The following is an 18,952-nucleotide window of genomic DNA, read 5'->3' as shown; positions in this document are numbered from 1 at the left end:
TTCCTCCAGAATTGTCCAATAATAGTACTAAGGCCAGGTAGTTTTTTGTTATGTCTTAACTGCGTGTGTTTTTCTTATATCATCTTCATCTAAGTGAGGCCTGCAAGAGAGAGAATTCGCTTTGAATCCATCTCTTTCCTGAAAAGTGACACGTAGCGAAACATGCCTTCATGATGCAGTCAGCAGTAGATAGAAGACGAACAAGTGATCTTTTGTTGAAAAGAGCAGAATTTGAATTTCATCCAGGACTAAAGCTTTCACAAGCGCTTTTCAAATCGAAAGTGAATTAGACGAGACTCATACGACGATAGTGTTAGAACAGAGGAAACAAAAGAAACGATACATCTAGTTTGTTCATTTCAGGTCAGCTTGTTTATTTTGTGGAATAAATATCACAGGGTTGTTTTTTTTTCTTTTTATCCCAGAAGGTTCCTCAAAAAATGTCTTCGGACATTACATTCCAACTTTCGACTAGTACATAAGGATTTTTTATAGTTAATTAGACCATGAAGCCATTTTAAACTTGAAATAATTTTGTGATGCAAACCCGTACCCTGGCGTACTCCTGCTGGAGTAATGGTACATCCCGTGGTTTATTTCATACAATTATAAACTCATGATATATACATAATTTCATACACGGTATTTAATATTTTAGATTCAAAATTTGTCCTGTATCGAACTGCGCCTCTAGTGCAAAATCTAGAAATACACATAGTGAAAAAAAATGTGTTCGGTTTTCACAAACAAAGTGAATTTAGCTTTAAAAAAAAAAACCGGAATTTACAATTTCGAGTAAACATTTCTTAGTAAAGAAAAAAATAAAAAATGTTTCATTATGTTTTAGGTTTAAACTTTCAGAAGGATTTTATTAACTTATAAAGATCAAAATACACCATAATCTTTAAATGTCACTCAAAGTTATAATAAAATCAGTTATCTTCAATTGTTCAATTGAAGGGAGGGACAATCGACCGTGAGATGCGGTAGATTGGTTCATTAATGCCCTTGGGGGTGATGGATAGCAACGCAAAGCTGTACCAATGAAGTTTAACTGAGGTTCGGCTGTTGCTCTTACCCACTTGGGCGATGAGTTTTTGAGTTCGCTCTCTTAAGGTTTTTACCTTAAGGGAGCACTTTGAGTCTCCGGGGAAGGTGTTCTCCGGCACGGCCCGCTGAGGGGCTTTGTCGGTGAATTAAATTATTTTCCTCGGAATTTGAGCGGTTCTGCTCGGTAATCGAGTTTCACTGAGTAGAACCAACGCTGAGATTTGGACGGTCTTTCGCCCACGAATGAGTGGCCTAGAGATCGTCCGATATTTTTGAGATTATCACCTTTACTTACACATACGGTGATTGATTCATTCAATCCAATATCCTTGGAGGGTAATGGATGGCAATGCTGTAGCCAATGAAGTTCTAACTGAGGCTCGGATATTGCTGTTACCCTCCTGCCATGATCAGAGCTTTAATAGCTCAATAACACCTTATCCCTACACTGTCCTCTACAGATAACGGGGAATATGAAAAGCATTCTTGCTTCGCCCCTTTAAGCCAGTCCTTATAAGGACTGTAAAAAATTGTTAATCTGATCTGGGGAATCAATCGACCGTGAGATGCGGTGATTGATTCATTCAATCCAATACCCTTGGAGGGTAATGGATGGCAATGCTGTAGCCAAGGAAGTTCTAACCGAGGCTCGGCTATTGCTGTTACCCCTCCTGCCATGATCAGAGCTTTAATACCCTTGGAGGGTAATGGATGGCAATGCTGTATCTAATGAAGTTCTGAGGATCGGCTATTGCTGTTACCCTCCTGCCATGATCAGAGCTTTAATTGCCCAATAACACCTTATCCCTACACTGTCCTCTACAGATAACGAGGAAGATGAAAAGCATTCTTGCTTCGCCCCTTTAAGCCAGTCCTTATAAGGACTATAAGGAATTGTTAATCAGTGTGAGTGAAGGTGAGGATCAGATTTCCCTTGTGGTGGTCGGGATAAGAATAGACCTAACGTAAATCCGTGCGTGTCGTAAGAAGCGACTAAATGGACGCAGAGTTTCGAGAGTTTCGCTCTCTCTCTCAGGTTTCTTCAGGAATTTTGCTCCCGGTGAGGGGATGGGGGCTTAGATTTCGGGTTTTTTCCCCTGAGAGAGCATTTCGAGTCTCTGGGGAGGGTGTTCTCCGGCATGGCCTGTGAGGGGACTTGTCGGTGGATGCTTCTCCCTGGAATATGAGCGGTTCTACTCGGTCGTGGGGGGGGGGATTATAAGCCCCAATGCAGCTCATGCATGTCGTACGAGGCGACTAAAATGGATATCCTGGAAGGCTAATGGATGGCAGTGCTGTAGCCAATGAAGTTCTAACCGCGGCTCGGCTATTGCTGTTACCCTCTTGCCATGATCACAGCTTTATATAGCTCAATAACACCTTATCCCTACACTGTCCTCTACAGATAACGGAAAAGATGAAAAGCATTCTTGCTTCGACCATCTAACCAGTCCTTTTAAGTTAAGGTAATTGTTAATCAACAATCTCAGTATATTATATATATTATATTAATATAATATAATATTATATTAATTTATATTATATATTATATTAATTTATAATCTAATATAATAATATATAAATATATTTTATATTTAAATATGATCCCTTATATATATTATATGATGTAAAAGGAACCAAAATAACTGATCGAAGTTTCTAATCAAAAGCGTTTGAGCAATATCAATATCATTGTGACATTTCTTCGCTGGTGTGTCATATTGTTAGCATTTAGATACAAATACAATACTAGATGTGTCCATTACAAATATCTTTATTTCATTTTTGCTATAACAGTGTTTTGAATGATGGAATAAAAAGGTACGATTTTTCACTGTGAACAAGAATTGAATTTGACTGATGAGTTTTTAAACCGAATCAATATCAAATTCCATCTCGATTCTTGTGTGTTTGCCAAGATCATTTGTTCTCCGAAGAGTATGGAAAGGCAATTTCTGTTAGAAATTATCAGCCAGATAATTTTCCTGCTTTTTATTTTTCTCTCTCTTTTAGTCAATGTTTTTATCAAAAAATCAAAATCTAGTTTTGGAGTTTGTACAATATTTACAAGGAAAATTTACTGAAATCTTTCGGTTACTCTGCCCCCCCCCCGAAAAAAAACCCTGCCATATTTCGTTTTCAATCATTTAATCTTTCCCCTTTCTTTCCTACTTTTTTTTACACTTTGTGATATTCTCTACTTTTCATCAATGGCATTTAACATAGGACAACAACAACAACAACCGCATAAAAAAATGTCCTAACGATGAGATCAGCATGCATCACATTGGACTGGACAAAGAGCCAGTAAGTGCGCGGACATATGTTGCAAATTTAAAGAATCCATACCCATCAAATGCATTTTTATAGTCATTTGTCGTTTATTACTGCATAAAACAGCACATTTCTCCCCATTAGGCCTAGCTACAGAGTCACTGCCTACTCGGCGATATCTATCTATACTTAATGGAGTTCGCTCAGTGGTAAAGGCCCGCAGGGTCAGAGCAAGAAACCCACATGGTCCGAGGGTTCACCACACATTCCCCCACCTTCATATCCCCCCTTCTCTCTCCCACTTTGCCCTCTGTTCTCACTTTCATCCCCCCCCCCTCCGAAACTACGACCAGGAAATACATTTCCGCAAACTTCATCTTGTTATCCCAACTCTAACGATAAACACATCACTCGCATAGCCAGTGACGGGGGTCTGGACAAGAGATAAGGACCCGCGCCTGGCGAACCCACTGACATTTGCTGACAACTTCTCAGTGGACGCCAGGAACGCGGTATGCCACAGACAGCCGCGGACGGTAGGCCCGTTAACTAGGTGTTGGAGATAGGGACCCTGTCAGTGTGCCGGCGGCAAAGTGCGATATCTCGCACGGGACCGTCGTATTCACCATGTTCCGTGTCTACCACCATGTTTACGACTGACACGGCGCGAGCGAGAGAAACGCTAGCACATACACACGCACGCACATACAAAAGGCACAGCGCTTGCTACATTCTGTATACAGCCGATAGCAAATGTCCGTTCGCCACCAGCAGCCATAAGAGATATTCGCTACAGAACGCTTGAAAAATAAACGCATAGTTTTTTCCCTATACATTGTTGGATTCTATGTTAAAACAAATATATTCAGAATTGCGTCTATAGAATGCTTAAAATGTCAAGATTTTTTCTCCACTAAACGAGAATAAAATCATTGATATTTTTCATTACAGAAAATCATTTTAATCTTCCATTTTTGTGGGTAAAAGTTGTATATAATAATGCATTGGCAACTGTACGTTATACTGTATTATTGTAGTTTTTTTAAAAAAATTACTGTTGTTGTAGTGCATCGTTATATTTGTTTTCGTTTTACATTGTCGTACAATGTATTTCTGTATCACATTATTGCACGCCTTTCTTTCTGCATTGCAGGTATCTCTTACATTGTTACACGTATTTCTGCATTGTATTATTTGCACGTGTTTTCCCAGTATTGTATTGTCATGTTGTAATAGTTGCATTATTGATTACTTCTATAACTTGTCCATTTCTATTATCAAATAATTGTTACAACAAAACCAGCACCTTTGCTAGTTTAGTCAAATCATTTGATTACTTGTTGATGCAATAAGATCTTAACTTTTATTTATTTATATATTTTTAATTTTTTACATTTCTGTAATGAAAACACAAATTCAGATTTAACTAAATCTGATTATAAACTTGTATTGGGCTAATTATTTTTGCAATGAATGAAACTCCACTATTTTGGGTTCAATTTTCCATTAGGAGCAGGGGAAAATGATAAAAAAAAAATTACCACTGTATCGTATTTCTCTAACGCAAGACCTCTTAAATGTATTCATTAAGAACTTTTAGCCAACATAATATGCCTCTTTTGATGTACATAATTTAAAAATAGATCCCGTAACTTTTGAGTATCCTTTTGAATTTCCGATGGCTTTGTCAGAGTTAGTTAACGTATGCGTAAAATTATTTAAATTGAATTTTTAAACGGATAATTAAATAGTTACATAAGTGCCTTATCCATTAACAGAGAATAACCGATACAAAAAGAAATAACGAAAAAAAAAAAAAGAAGCAAAACACCGTTCATTACTCAATTAAATTTATACTACTTAAGTAGATCCGATATAACAACAAAAGTTGACTCGATAGCAGAGATGAAGTGACGTAATGATTTTCACTTTTATACAGGTTGCAAATTTTATTCATAAATTTTATTTTTACTAAAATAATAATGTAATTATATTTAACTTTAAATTAAGATGAAAATAATTTAATTATTTAAAGTTTTTTCTAAAATTTTAAAGTTTATTAAATACACCTTTAAATGTTTTATATTATAATGTTACAATAATTTAAAACAGAAAAGTTTAATTTCGTGAGGTGAGGTAGTTGAAGAAAAAAAGTTCTTTTTAGGACTTCCACGGTAACGAATGGCAATGCTGTAGCCAATGAAGTTTTAACTGAGGCTCGGCTATATTTTCCGTTACCCAGCCATGACTGGAGCTTTTACCTCGATAACACTCCATCCACACAGTTCTCTTCATTCAGATGAAGGGATAAAGAGTCAAGGACTCAGCCCATCGCCCAGTTCTTTTAAGAACTTTAATGTCGTGAAGAAAAATATCCATCACAAGCCTAAAGTCCTTTTTAGGACTTCTAGGGTAACAAATGGCAATGCTGTAGCCAATGAAGGTTTAACTGAGGCTCGGCTATTGCCGTTACCCAACCATGACTCGAGCTTTTAGCTCAATAACACTCAATCCACACAGATTTTCTTCATTCAGATGACGGGATAAAGAGTCAAGGACTCAGTCCATCGCCCAGTTCTTTTAAGAACTTTAATGTCGTGAAATGAAATGTATATATCTTTTATATACGATATTTTATTTTACAGTGAATTTCTGCCCTGGAATAATGGACATTTTTAAAATAAAAATGATGCTATGAATTTGAATATTAAAAGATTGCGTTAAAATGCATCATCAAATCCGACGTCCATTATTTTAAAAATGTCAGTCATACAACCGCATATAGACCAGAAATTCACTATATAAAATGTCGTGTATAAAAGATATCAAGATGACTGGGTCAACTTAATAGGAGAGTATAATTTAACACCTTGTAATGAAATATGTGGTGCACTCAAATGCATATCAATGAGAAAAAAAATGACTGTTTATTTTGCTATTTTGATTATTCCATTTTTATTATAGACTGACTTGTCGAATGTGCATGAGAATAAAATAAACAAAATGCATTTGTAAGTGCGCTAAACGGTCGATATTTTTCTAAAATTATCGCAACGTTTTTTCAGCCTGTTCTTTAAAAAAGAAAGTGCAATTTAAAGAAAGATAATTCTTTCACAATTTCAAATGATTGAAAATATAATTTCCCTTTTCCACTTCAAGCCTTGCTTGCACACTTTATCTTCAGACAGACGTTAAAATACTTCTCCCTGCTGCCAACGCTAGTCCAACAACAGTGAAGCTATTTGCCCGTTACCACAGCAACGGGAAGCTGGATGTGGAGATCTCGTTACCCAAACAAAATGTAAGGTGAAAGCCGGAACATGTAAGGCTAAAAGGACAGTCCAACGGATCCTTCAGTGACAAGTTTCACAGCCTAACTCTCATCCCCTGCTAACTCTCCCTCATGAAGCAGAAGAAGGGAAAAAAAAAATTTTTTTTCCCTTTTTTTTTTTCTCCCTTTAATACAGCTTACCAACTTTCCTTGCGACGAGTTTGGGGTGTGCATTGCCTTGCCAGAAAAGGCAATGTTAAAGATGCCCAAGGATCGTTACCAAGACGACCGTCCATCCATCATTTTGCAAGCGACTGTCACCAACACGTCCTTCCCCAACAAGGCACAACTGTATATTTTCAAGTCGCAACCAACAGCTTCGATCTTTAAAGATAGCTTTGGCCGTTCTTCTCAATTCGGAGCACCCGTAATCAACCCCCCACTAAGGAAGTAAGAATCGACACACACACACACACACACACACACACACACACACACACACACACACACACACACACACACACACACACACACACACACACACACACACACACACACACAAAATGCAGCGAAAGAGAAAATTGTTGAAAGTATACAAGGAGGATAGACAGCATAAGCCGAGGTTATTCAAATTCTCAACAAACACTTGTTGAACGATCTATTGAATGATTAGATGAGATTCAGGCTTGACTAATCATATACTGATCCCGGACTATAATTACTGATGGAGCATTTTTCCATTACAAGAAATAATGAATGTATTCAACACTGATTACCCACTTCATCATTCAGGTTTACTGATAATTAATAACAAACAATGCATAACTGTCATCGAAGAGTTGGATTATAGTTTATCTATTTCAAGTGTTATGAATGTTGGATCAAACCATGTATTCATCAACGGATGCTTGGAAACTGAGCTTTACATAGCTACTGCTATAAATATAATTTTTATTCAAACGGCGTCAAGTTAACAGTATTTTCATCATGAGAGGAATGGTGATACGTTTGTCTGCTAAATCAGGAAAAACTACCCCATGAACTCACGCATTTGAGATGAGAAAGGAAAGATGTTATAAAGATCTGCATCTCCACTAGAATGGGCTGCATCTCAGAAACAAATAATGGTATAATAAGACGTTTGAAAGTAAAAGAGAGCAACCAATTTATTGATTACTATGTTTTACGTTTTTTTAAAGCGAGTTTTGGTAAATTATACTAAACAGGAAATTATATTCTAGTTTGCATTCTTATTTTATCCAAGTGTAAGCAAATACAAATTTGCATTTGGAATATCTTCACAACTTGGCTACTTGTATATAAAAGGCAATTGACCCCACATCAAGTTGCAGTGTGTCATTTGTGACGATACAGTTCAAAATTGAATCTGCATTGAGTCACTTGTTTGTCCAAAAAAGGAAATAATAGTGATAGTAATTTCTAAAATAAAGAGTCAAAAGACTTTATTTCAGAGATGCAAAATTATATAAATCAAGTGGATATTAAGTCCAGCATTATTTCAAAGCCGAATGCAGAAACTATGAAACTTTGACTAGAGGGTTTAAAAGAGGCGGAGGTTACTGTAAGAATAGATAATACATACCACCAAAAAGTCTAAAGACTATTTGGCGTTGTTATGGCTAAGTATAAATAAACAAGGAAGGTTTTTGGAGGAAGGAAAAAATTAAAAAAAAAAACAAAAAAACAATCGTTATACATTTTACAAAAATTGGGAAGCGATTCTGTCTAGATTATTACCACTAGGAAATAACCGAAGTATGATGTCAGAAATTTGTTTTTGTCTTTGAGAACTGTTTCAGTAAAAGAAATAGAAAAAGCTGGGAAGTAGTTACCAATAACATATTTGCGATATGAATCAAACTTTTCTAAACCGGTCATACACCGTTCTTGACACTGAGTTGCAATCTCATCCTTTGGAACAAACAGTATTCTAGAAGTTGGAGGATTTGAATTTACGCCGAAGCAACCCAGGCTACGAGGCTAGTGTATTATATCGGCCAACTGCATTTGTTCTTCGGACCTGTTTGCCTATTTTGAGGGATGAAATACCCTAGTTTCCGAGAAGAAAAACTACCACCTCCGTTCGAGACCGGTTAAGCTCACCTTCAGTTGAAAAGTCCTCATAAGGGTTCTCTTCAGATCCTAGACGAGATTCAAACTCGGGTTTTTCCACCCAAAAGGATATCTTTGAAAATGACTGAGCTACGGATGTTCTAATAAAGAAATGCAAAGAGGGTAAGACTGACTATGGTCATATTGTTCTTGAACAAAAACGGTCGCGCTGATAGTCCAGTGTGTGCCGTGTAGTTGTCGTGGAACAACCAGTTCAGCATGTGTCACTTTCTAGTTGTTTTCCAGCGAACATCTTCATTTAAACGTCCAAGTACACCTAAGTAACACTGTCGGCAGCGTCTGTGGGAGTGAATCATTGATGCCTAATTCCTTCAAATGAAGGAAAGAAGCAGAATCATCATGTTCTTGACTTTCTACCAGATATATTTGAGTTTCGTTTGGTCTATCCGAAAAATTTTCATCGAGTTTTACACAAAACTTGATTCAAACTCTTTGGTCTTTCACCTAGCAAAAATCGAAAATCTCAGATCGCAAACAACTGAACACTTCAATTACATTCATATGAAAACACGCAATAATGACGATATTCAATAGGCTAATTCACGATGTACTAATGCAACATACCTGCTGGGGAAAAAATTCTGGAATTTTTTTCGGTAGCGCCTCCATAGAAATTACATTGCTCTCCTCTGTGAGGGGAAACAAACAACACACGGAGATGACAGATTAGTCGGTATACATTTCTATTTTACCACAGAAATTTCGAGCCTCCGCAGCTCTGTAGGTTTCGAGGGAGCCTTTGGTTGGAATGAACCGGGTTCGAATAACAAGAACCTTTATCAGGGCTTTTTAGTTAAAGTTGAGTTAGCCAGTTTCATCCGGATGTGGAGGATATTTTATCCATAAAAACCGGGTCCATGAACACACATATCTACAGGCATAAAATTTTCTCCCTTAGAGAGACAAGTCGATCGCATTAAATTGCCTAAAACCCCTAATTTAGGAACTCAAGCTGTCTAAGGACCAACAAGAAATGGATGGAGTGAATCTTCATAAGAAAAACATCCTTGGATCGTCCAAGATTATCTGTTAAATCTCAAAGGATACCACTAACAAATACTCTATGGAAGAAATCAGTGGAACTATGAACGAGAAACTTAGCACGAAGCCATGAAGATTGAATTATATTTGCTGGCAAGACTTGGTGGTCAGAGTCATTTAATGGAACCATTTTTAAAAGAAAATAAATATTTCCATTCTCCTGTTGACCCTCAGCATTTTTTTTTACCAAACGTATTCTTCTCTATAATTCTTTTTTGTTTTGTTTCAGAAATAAATAAATAATAAAAAAACTCCGATTTGCTTATTTTAAGGTCACTTTTCTTGCAGAACAGAAATTAATTTCAATTAAAATTCGTTCATATGTAGCTTGTTATTAAACCAAAAGTATTTTTAATATTTCATTGTCTTATGAGTGAAATATTAAAAATATTAATAAAATAATTTTAATGAAATATTAAAAAACCGCATTATCTATCCGTTCTACACATGCCTTTTGGGGTCAGTTCTGTAACTTTTGGATGGAAATTATTTTACTTACACCAAAACTATTGCAATATTCTTTGAGTCACAATAAATCTTGCTGTACTTCATTTTTATCCGATGGAAAAATCTGATGAATGACCACTGTCTTATGTCTATTTAATTGAGTGTGTTCATCGGTCTGTTGGACTGTTTTGCAGATGAAAAATGATTTAACTTTTCATCTTCGTATGTGATATCAGATAATTTGTCTTCAGTGTGTGTGTGTGTGTGTGTGTGTGTGAGATTCTTTTAGTAAAAGCATTGAACTAAAATACTTTTAAGTCTGACAGAAAGACTGATTTACACTTCTTTAGATAAATTTAAGTAATTAAACACATTAAAATAATTTCTTGACCTTTCGAGAAAAAAAAAATAATAAAAGCAACCTTTAAATGTCAACTTCTGTTCTATTATATTGTCATAAACGTGCAATAGAATGAACAACGACTGCAATCACCGAAGTAAAAAAAAAAGCTGTCTCAAAAGCAACACATGATATAAAATAACAGTCCATCATACCTTAAAGTTTTGTTTGATAGTTTAAAAAGATAATTTGTAAATTATTATTTATACGGTTTATTTAATTTATACAAAAATATTTTGGGAAAATTTGGAGAAAAGAGCAAAGCTAATAATAATGGCAAATATCTGTTGGATTTCTGCTCAGGACATGGACTGGTTATTACTAACACCATGTTCCAACATAAAAATGTGCACAAATTGACATGGAGAGAAGAGGCAAGGAATAAGAAAAGTCTCATTGACTATGTTATTGTTGATAGTGATGTTTTCTCCCTGGTGCAGGACACCAGAGTGTACAGAGGATTTGAAATTGGAAGTGATCACTATTTAGTCTTGAGCAGGATAAAATTGAATTTCATATTGAAAAGAAGAACATGTAAGAAAGTTTTAAAGCGAATAAAAGTTGAGCTGCTCTCAGATGTGAACTGTAGGCTAAAATACACAAAGATTATTGAAGAAAAAATGAGAGAGTTTGAGATTGGAGATTCAGTGGCAAACTCTGAAGAAAACATTGACTGATTCTGCCAGAGAGGCATGTCGTGAGGTTATCTGTTAGGATAAAAAAATCAGAACTCCCTGGTGGACACAGGAAGTTAAAGAAGAAAGCATACCAAAAGTTCCTGTCAAATAAGTCAGCTTGTGCTCTTAGAGAATATAGAGACAAATGCAAGAATGCTAAACACTGTGTAACACTAGCTAAACAAAAGTCATGGGAGGACTTTGGCAAGAATATAGAAAATAAATATCAAGAAGGTGGCAAAATATTCTGGAGGTTGTTGAAGAAGCTTAAGAATGGAGGAAAGAGTGCTGTAAAAGTAATTAGAGATGATAAAGGTGACATGAAAACGGGAGAAAAAGATATCCTTGAAGTATGGAGTAATTATTTTGAAAACTGTAAAAGGAAACAAGCAGTGATGACAGCACAGTGGTAAAAAACACTGACCAGGCATGCAGTCAGGAATATATATCCATACTAGAAGTATAAAAAGCCATCAAAGGCTTGAAATGTGGAAAGGCAGCAGGAGTAGATGATATTCGACCAGAAATGCTGAAGTATGGTGGTATAAGAGTCTTACAGTGGCTGCACTGCATAGTTCAGAAAGCCTGGACAGAGGGACGAATTCCCGATGATTGCAGTAGAGCTCTCATAGTACCCATATATAAAAAGGGAAATAAAACTGCATGTGAGAATTACAGAGGTATTTCCATACTGAGTGTTCTTGGCAAGATCTATGCAAGTATACTTGAGAAACGGTTGAGAAGAATTGTGGAAGAAAAGCTTGGTGAAGAACAAGCTGGATTCAGGCCAAATAGAGGCTGTCAGGATCAGAGCTTCACTTTACGACAAATAGTTGAGAAATCATGGGAATATAACAAAGATCTGTATTTAAGTTTTGTCGATCTAGAAAAGGCATATAACAAGGTGCCAAGAGAGAAGCTATTCAATACGCTACAGTTATATGGTGTCAATGAGGCATTATATCAAGCGATACTTAGTCTTTATTTGAGTTGTAAGTCAGCAGTTAGAAATGAAGGAAGTACAGGAAGATGGTTTAATGTTAAATCTGTTGTGAGACAAGGATGTACATTATCCCCTCTGTTATTCATTATCTATATGGATCACATTATGAAGGAAAGTGGTATTAAACATGATATCAAAATTGGAGATGTTAATGTCAGCTCTTTGCTTTATGCGGATGATGTTATACTTCTAAATAAATCTGCTACAAGTCTGCAAGATTCTCTGACTAAATTGAATAGCTGTTGTAATAGATATGGTATGAAGGTCAGCAATAAAAAGACAAAGACAATGAAAATAGGCAGAATCATTGAAAATGTCAACTGTGTTGTTGAATGGAGAACCTGTGGAACAAGTAAAACATTTCAGCTATTTAGGCATGATTTTTACTGAAGATGGTAAATTAAATATAGAAATAGACAACAGAATCAGCAATGCTGGTATGGTGGGAAGTCAATTGAATAAATTCATATGGAATAAGAGAGAAATCAGTCGGAACACTAAATTAGCTGTGTACAAGACAGTGTTCAAACCAGTTTTAACTTATGGATCTGAGAGCTGGGTCAGAAGTAGAACACTTGACCAAAGACTAGAGACCACAGATATGAGAGTCCTGAGAAAGATTATAGGCATGAACAAATGGCATCAATGGCAATATCATATTAAAAACGAGGATATTAGGAAAGAACTTGACATTGTCAGCATCCAGGAATGCGTTAGCAGAGCTAATCTCAGGTGGTATGGTCACTTAAACAGAATGGGCGAGGAAAGATTAGCAAAACAAGTGTTCTCTGCCAAGTTGGCAGCAAAACGACCCAGAGGAAGACCAAGATATAGGTGGATTGATACGGTACAAAATGCTTTAGACGATAGAAATATAAGATCTGATTATGTTGGAGTCTTGACAAGTAACAGACTGATTTGGAGGAAAATTGTAGATAGGAAATTAATAATGATGTAATTTTTTTCATGTAGTACTATCATATCCTGTACACCCCTTGAGTGTACAGGATATGATGTACAGGAATTTGATGATGATGATGATGATGATGATAAAATATAAAATACATTTTTATTAGAAATAATAATAAAAAGTAAGACTACAACTTAAGGTCCACATTGATAGATATGGAACAGCAGCCAAACGAGACAACGTTTGAAGAAGTATATCGGGAATTTATCAGACTGGGCGAGCTGCTCAACAAAAATTGGCCAGGAAAGGTGAAACTTTATGATACGTTTCCCCTGGCAAGTGTCACAGATGTTGACGCCGAGATTATGGAAGAACAGTCAGACGATCAAGTTTCGGACTCCACTGCTTCTCCCGGAGAAAAGATGCCGCCGATTATGTTACGAAAGAAGCAGAGATGGGCAGCTTTAAGATCAACAATGTCCAACCTACACATTGGCTATGTAAAGGCCAAAAATGTGGATGAAGGAATAAAGATATATCCTACAACGGTGATAGACTACAGGCGACTAACAAAAGAAATGGACAATAGAGGTATACAATATCATACCTTTTGCTCAGCTCGGAGAAAAATTTGAAAGTGGTCCTCCGTGGCGTCTGTGAGGACATTATAGAGGATATAGTTGTTGATCTTAATTTACAGGATCTACCTCCTATTAGTCAGCAGAATGTACAGATCCAACAAATCTCCCATGCCTTTAGTCCTCGTAGAGATTCATAACATATATAAAAATATCTACAACTTGAAAACAATCTGCGGGCTTATTTTCACACCAGAGCCACTCCGAAAAAGGGCATTTCTCGGCAGTGCCATAGGTGTCAAAAGTTTGGTCATGCACAGAAATTATGTAAAGCTGAATTTAAATGTTTGAAATGCGGGGACAGCCACCAACCAATATCTGCACAAAGCGAAAAATAACCCCGGCTAAATGTGCCAACTACTGCAGTGATTCCCATCCTGCCAACCACAAGTGATGCATTCAGCACCCAAAAAATAGACAGATGGAATGAGCCAAACAGTCCTCTCTTCCTCTAGTACAAGAACACTAGAGGCTCAGTGTCCACAGTCAGAGAGAGAGAGAGAGAGACCTTCAAAGATAGAGTGAACTAAAAGCAAACAAGAAGTTATGCTGACGTGGCCCTTACAAACAAATCAGCACCTACAAACTTAACAGCTGTTATTACAGCCAACATGCTACAAGACTTTAGCTTGTCCACCCCTTCAGCAACCTCCACCAAAATATTTCTCCGTGAAACGCAGGTCATCCTCACAGCGCTAATTGATAAGTAGAAACAAACTTATTCCAGCCTCTTTGGAGACCATTGCATGGAATGCAAATGGCCTAAGAAACACAATTCTGGAGCTTCAAGACTTCACTAACAGATATCAACCAGATGTTATTTAATCAGCAAATCTCATCTAAGACCCTCAGATAACCCTAAAATAAGGGGTTATCGCCTATACATAAATGACAGATTGGTCTAAAGAGGTGGTGGTGGCACTGACATCTTCATTAAAAACTAAGTCAAGCACAATTCTGTGAACAACCCTCCAACCACAAATCTTGAGATCATGGGCGTGGAGGTGTTCACCAGCTCGGGGCTGGCAGACTGAAAATCTACTCTGCTTAAAACCCACCCCTAAAAACTCTATTACACTCTGACCTAAATGCCATTTTATGCGTCAGAGAACCCACCATTATAGCCGGGGATCTGAAACTGCAAGCACCCTGCATGGAATTGCAGATCCACCAAGAAGAACGGTTGCATCCTTTCCAACTTCATAGGATCACACAATGCTGTTGTGGCAGGCCCCACCGAACCAACTCATCTTAGTCCGTTTGGAACTGCGGACATCCTGGATATAGCTATCCTGCGGGACATTAATCTTCAATACAGCCTAAGATCATTAAATGAGTTATCATCTGATCACAACCCAATACTAGTTCAGATGGGAAGACAAGAATATCTGTCTCCTCCCCCCTATATATCGTGGGAAAGATTGTCGGAAGTGCTCAGGGATAGTATTGACCCTGTTCCTCACATACGAACAAAAGAAGACATAGAATCTGCAGTTACAAGCCTCTCCCAACTAATTAACTCAGCCATAACGGTAGCCACTTTCTACAAATCTGTCCACAAGCCTGGTCGTCTGCCTGAAGACATTATGAACTTGATCAGGGAAAAAAAAACAGAGCCAGGAAAAGATTTCGTAACACTCGTGCGCCACAAGATAAAACAAATCTAAACAGACTTACTGGGGCTGTGAGAGATGCACTCAAGGCTCACAGAGGCCATCTGTGTGAAGAAAAGTTAGCCTCTATCTCACCTACTGATTACTCTGTCTAGATTTTACTAAGAAATATCAAAAACAAAGGCAAATCTCTGACCAGGGCCTTGTACACACTGATGCGGACAAGGCGGAGGCCATGGTGTAGGTACAATGTGTTGTCAGACACTGACCACATTGTACCCACATCACCTTGTGAAATATATAATATTATTAAAACCTTAAAGAACAATAAAGCTCCTGGACCAGACGGCATTTCAAACAGGGTGATCAAGCTGTTGCCTCGAAAAGTTGTAGTGCACCTGATGCAATCTTAAGATTTCACTATTTTCCTTCCACCTGGAAACTGGCTGATGTAATCCCTATATATAAGCCAGGCAAGGACCCATACCTACCGCAAAATTATCGTCCAATCAGTCTTATCTCTAACCTGGGTAAGGTAGCGGAGAAGGTCATCCTCTCACGATTCCAAACCTCAGTAAATGATCTAAACATCGTCTCTAAAGTACAGTTCGATTTTCAGCAACACCATAGTACTACCTAGCAAATCCACAGAATTGTGGAATACATCATCACCAGCTATAACTGGCGCCAGTGCACAGGAGCTGTTTTTCTAGACCTATCCAAAGCATTTGACAAAATCTGGCATTTCGGACTCCTACACAAACTTATCTCAGCCGGTATCTCACTAAAAATGGTTCATCTAATCCGTTCATATCTTCAGAATAGATCAATATAAGTCAAAATCAATGGTTGTACCTCATCCTAGCGCCATATCTTTGCTGGAGTGCGGCAGGGATCCCTACTAGTTTCATTGCTGTTTTCTATATACATGTCGGACATCCCGCACAATCCGATGTCTTCCATCTTGACCCTGTATGCGGACGATACAGCAATACTAACCAGATCTCTCCGACCTCATTTCATTACCAGAAAGCTTCAAGAAAACCTTCTAAAGCTGGAGGGTTGGTTCCCAAATGGAGATTGGAAGTCAACCCCCCAAAAAGCTCAGCCATTCTTCTCTCAAAAAGGCCAATGTTTCCTGCAGGAGATGTATTACTATTCAATACTAAAATTCCCTGGCAGACAGAAACAAAACCGGGTGTAATTCTCGACAAAAAGCTAACTTTCAACCAACACATCAACTCTGTGTGCGCAAAGGCATCTAAAGCCATCCCTCAGATCTATCCGCTAATTAATAGAAATAGGAAGCTAAGTAACAGAATCAAATTGCAGCTATACCAGATGACGATTTGTCCTATCATCACCTACGCCTCTCCAGCCTGGAGCTACACCTTTAATATTAACATTATTAAAATACAACGAATACAGAACAAGTGCTTAAGAATGATTCTGAAAGCCCCATGGTATGTTAGAAACAATCAACTTCATAGAGATACAAATATTCCCTATATTTTCTCTTTCCTACAATCTTTAGCATTTAAGTTCTTCCTAAAGACGTCTATACACCCCAAAGATTTGGTTCAGCAAGCTGCAGCATACGAGGCAACGGACATATTCAAACATAGAAGACCAAAAGCTATTTTAACCTCCTATAGCGATGCATAATCTCCATGCCCAACCAGGGCGAGCAAACTGCTCATAAATTTTACCCTCACTAACCGCAACAGACAGCGGGGAATATGAAAAGCATCTTTCTTCACTCCTAAAGACATAAATGTCAATTGTCAATTAATTCAATCGAGATTTTGTGATAACAATGATAAAATTTGTTTTGGTGAGAAATCTGAAACTGCTTAGTTATATATGAATTAACGATGGAATACAAGAATTTCATAGTAACTGAAACCAAATGTTTGAAAAGGATGATAGATCAATCAATGTATTTAAATAGTAATTATACACAATGGGAATATACGTGAAGACAATGGCATTATGAACATTTAAATGGTTTATTTATATTTATTTGAATAATGAGTTTTGGCTTCTATGCAACTATAATATTGCTATGCTATTATCTACCCGAGAATAATAATTAAATAAGTATTTTACATTATTTAATATTTAAAATGCTTAAAATATTAAACATGGAGGTTTAAATACTTAAAATTTTCAAGTATTCTTTCTTAAATGACCATTCTTAAATTCTTAAATTAAATGCAATTAAGTAACTAGTTTCCCATATTGAGGGGGAAATGAGTTTCATCGCTCGGTGTGACACCACCGTTCCACTTACTGAAGACTTAAAGTGGCTTGAAAAAATGCCATGTTTGGTCTCTAAAGTAGGGATTGCGGACAATGAAAGCTGCGATATCCTCAACTCTATTAGATATTAAACTTTATCAAAGGTAAATTTGAATTCCATTTCCCTCGTACCAGGAGAAAAAATGAAAAATAAAATAAAAACAAATTCAGGTCATCGAATTCTTTTAGAGGTATAAAACTTCAACCAAGTCAACACAATTTCAATCATTCTTCATCTGCGTATGCTTCCAATTCCTCAAGTTAAACAAGGGAGTCATTACATCTTTGTACCCATCAATGACAATTATTTTTATTCGAATAGCAGCAAATTTCCTTTCAGAAATTCCCATTTTTTCTTGAAAGCATACCTGATCATCAAGCATTATTCAGGCTTAAGTACTCTTCATGGTTAAATTATATTAAACTTTATAGAACAGAAAGCTTTAATTTCGTTAATAAAATATCAATAATAAGAGTAGAGTTCGAAACGAATCATTAACTCTAATTAATAAACATTAAGACATGTCAAGTGGTTTGGAGATAAGTTTTTTCCATACTATACTTGACAAAACTGACTCCAGGTTCATCATCTTTTACAGATCTCTTTGGCCTTCAAGTTTTCGCTTTTTGTTTCCTTATGCCAAATATTCTGAACTGTCTGATTTCCTTTCTTTAAATCTTATTTTATTTATTTTTTTGCCCATTCCTTCCAAATAACGAAATCATCTTCTTCGGAGATTTTAATGTTCACAACTGCAACTGGTGTTTTTTCTAACTGCACTGTTCCAGCAGATAGCAATGCCAAGGAATTTGCTATGATTAACAATCCCACAACAGATTGCTCACATGCCTACCAGCGAATCCGAACAGCTGTCCAAATAGTTCAGCAATTATTCTTCTAAATATTCTGAGATTTTTTTTTTTTTTTTTTTTTGTCTTCAGCTATTTCATTTGCGAGTCTTTTAAGCGCAGAATAATGCTAGCTTCAGCTAGAGAAACGTTAGTTCTGTATATATTTACTTTGAGCAATTAAAGGTACATATTACAATCGATTGCCTATAGCTTAGTTTGCAGAAAACTCGAGAAATAAATGAATGAAACTGCCTATAGAAAGGACAAACAAACAATCAATGCTGTTGTCCTTTCTCCAGTTGGTTCAGATTACAATCTGGG

This window comes from Typopeltis vanoorti, chromosome 21 (genome assembly GCF_054136105.1).
Source record: "Typopeltis vanoorti isolate ZY-2024b chromosome 21, IOZ_Tvanoo_1.0, whole genome shotgun sequence".
NCBI lineage: Eukaryota > Metazoa > Arthropoda > Arachnida > Uropygi > Thelyphonidae > Typopeltis > Typopeltis vanoorti.
This window is presented reverse-complemented; position numbering follows the sequence as displayed.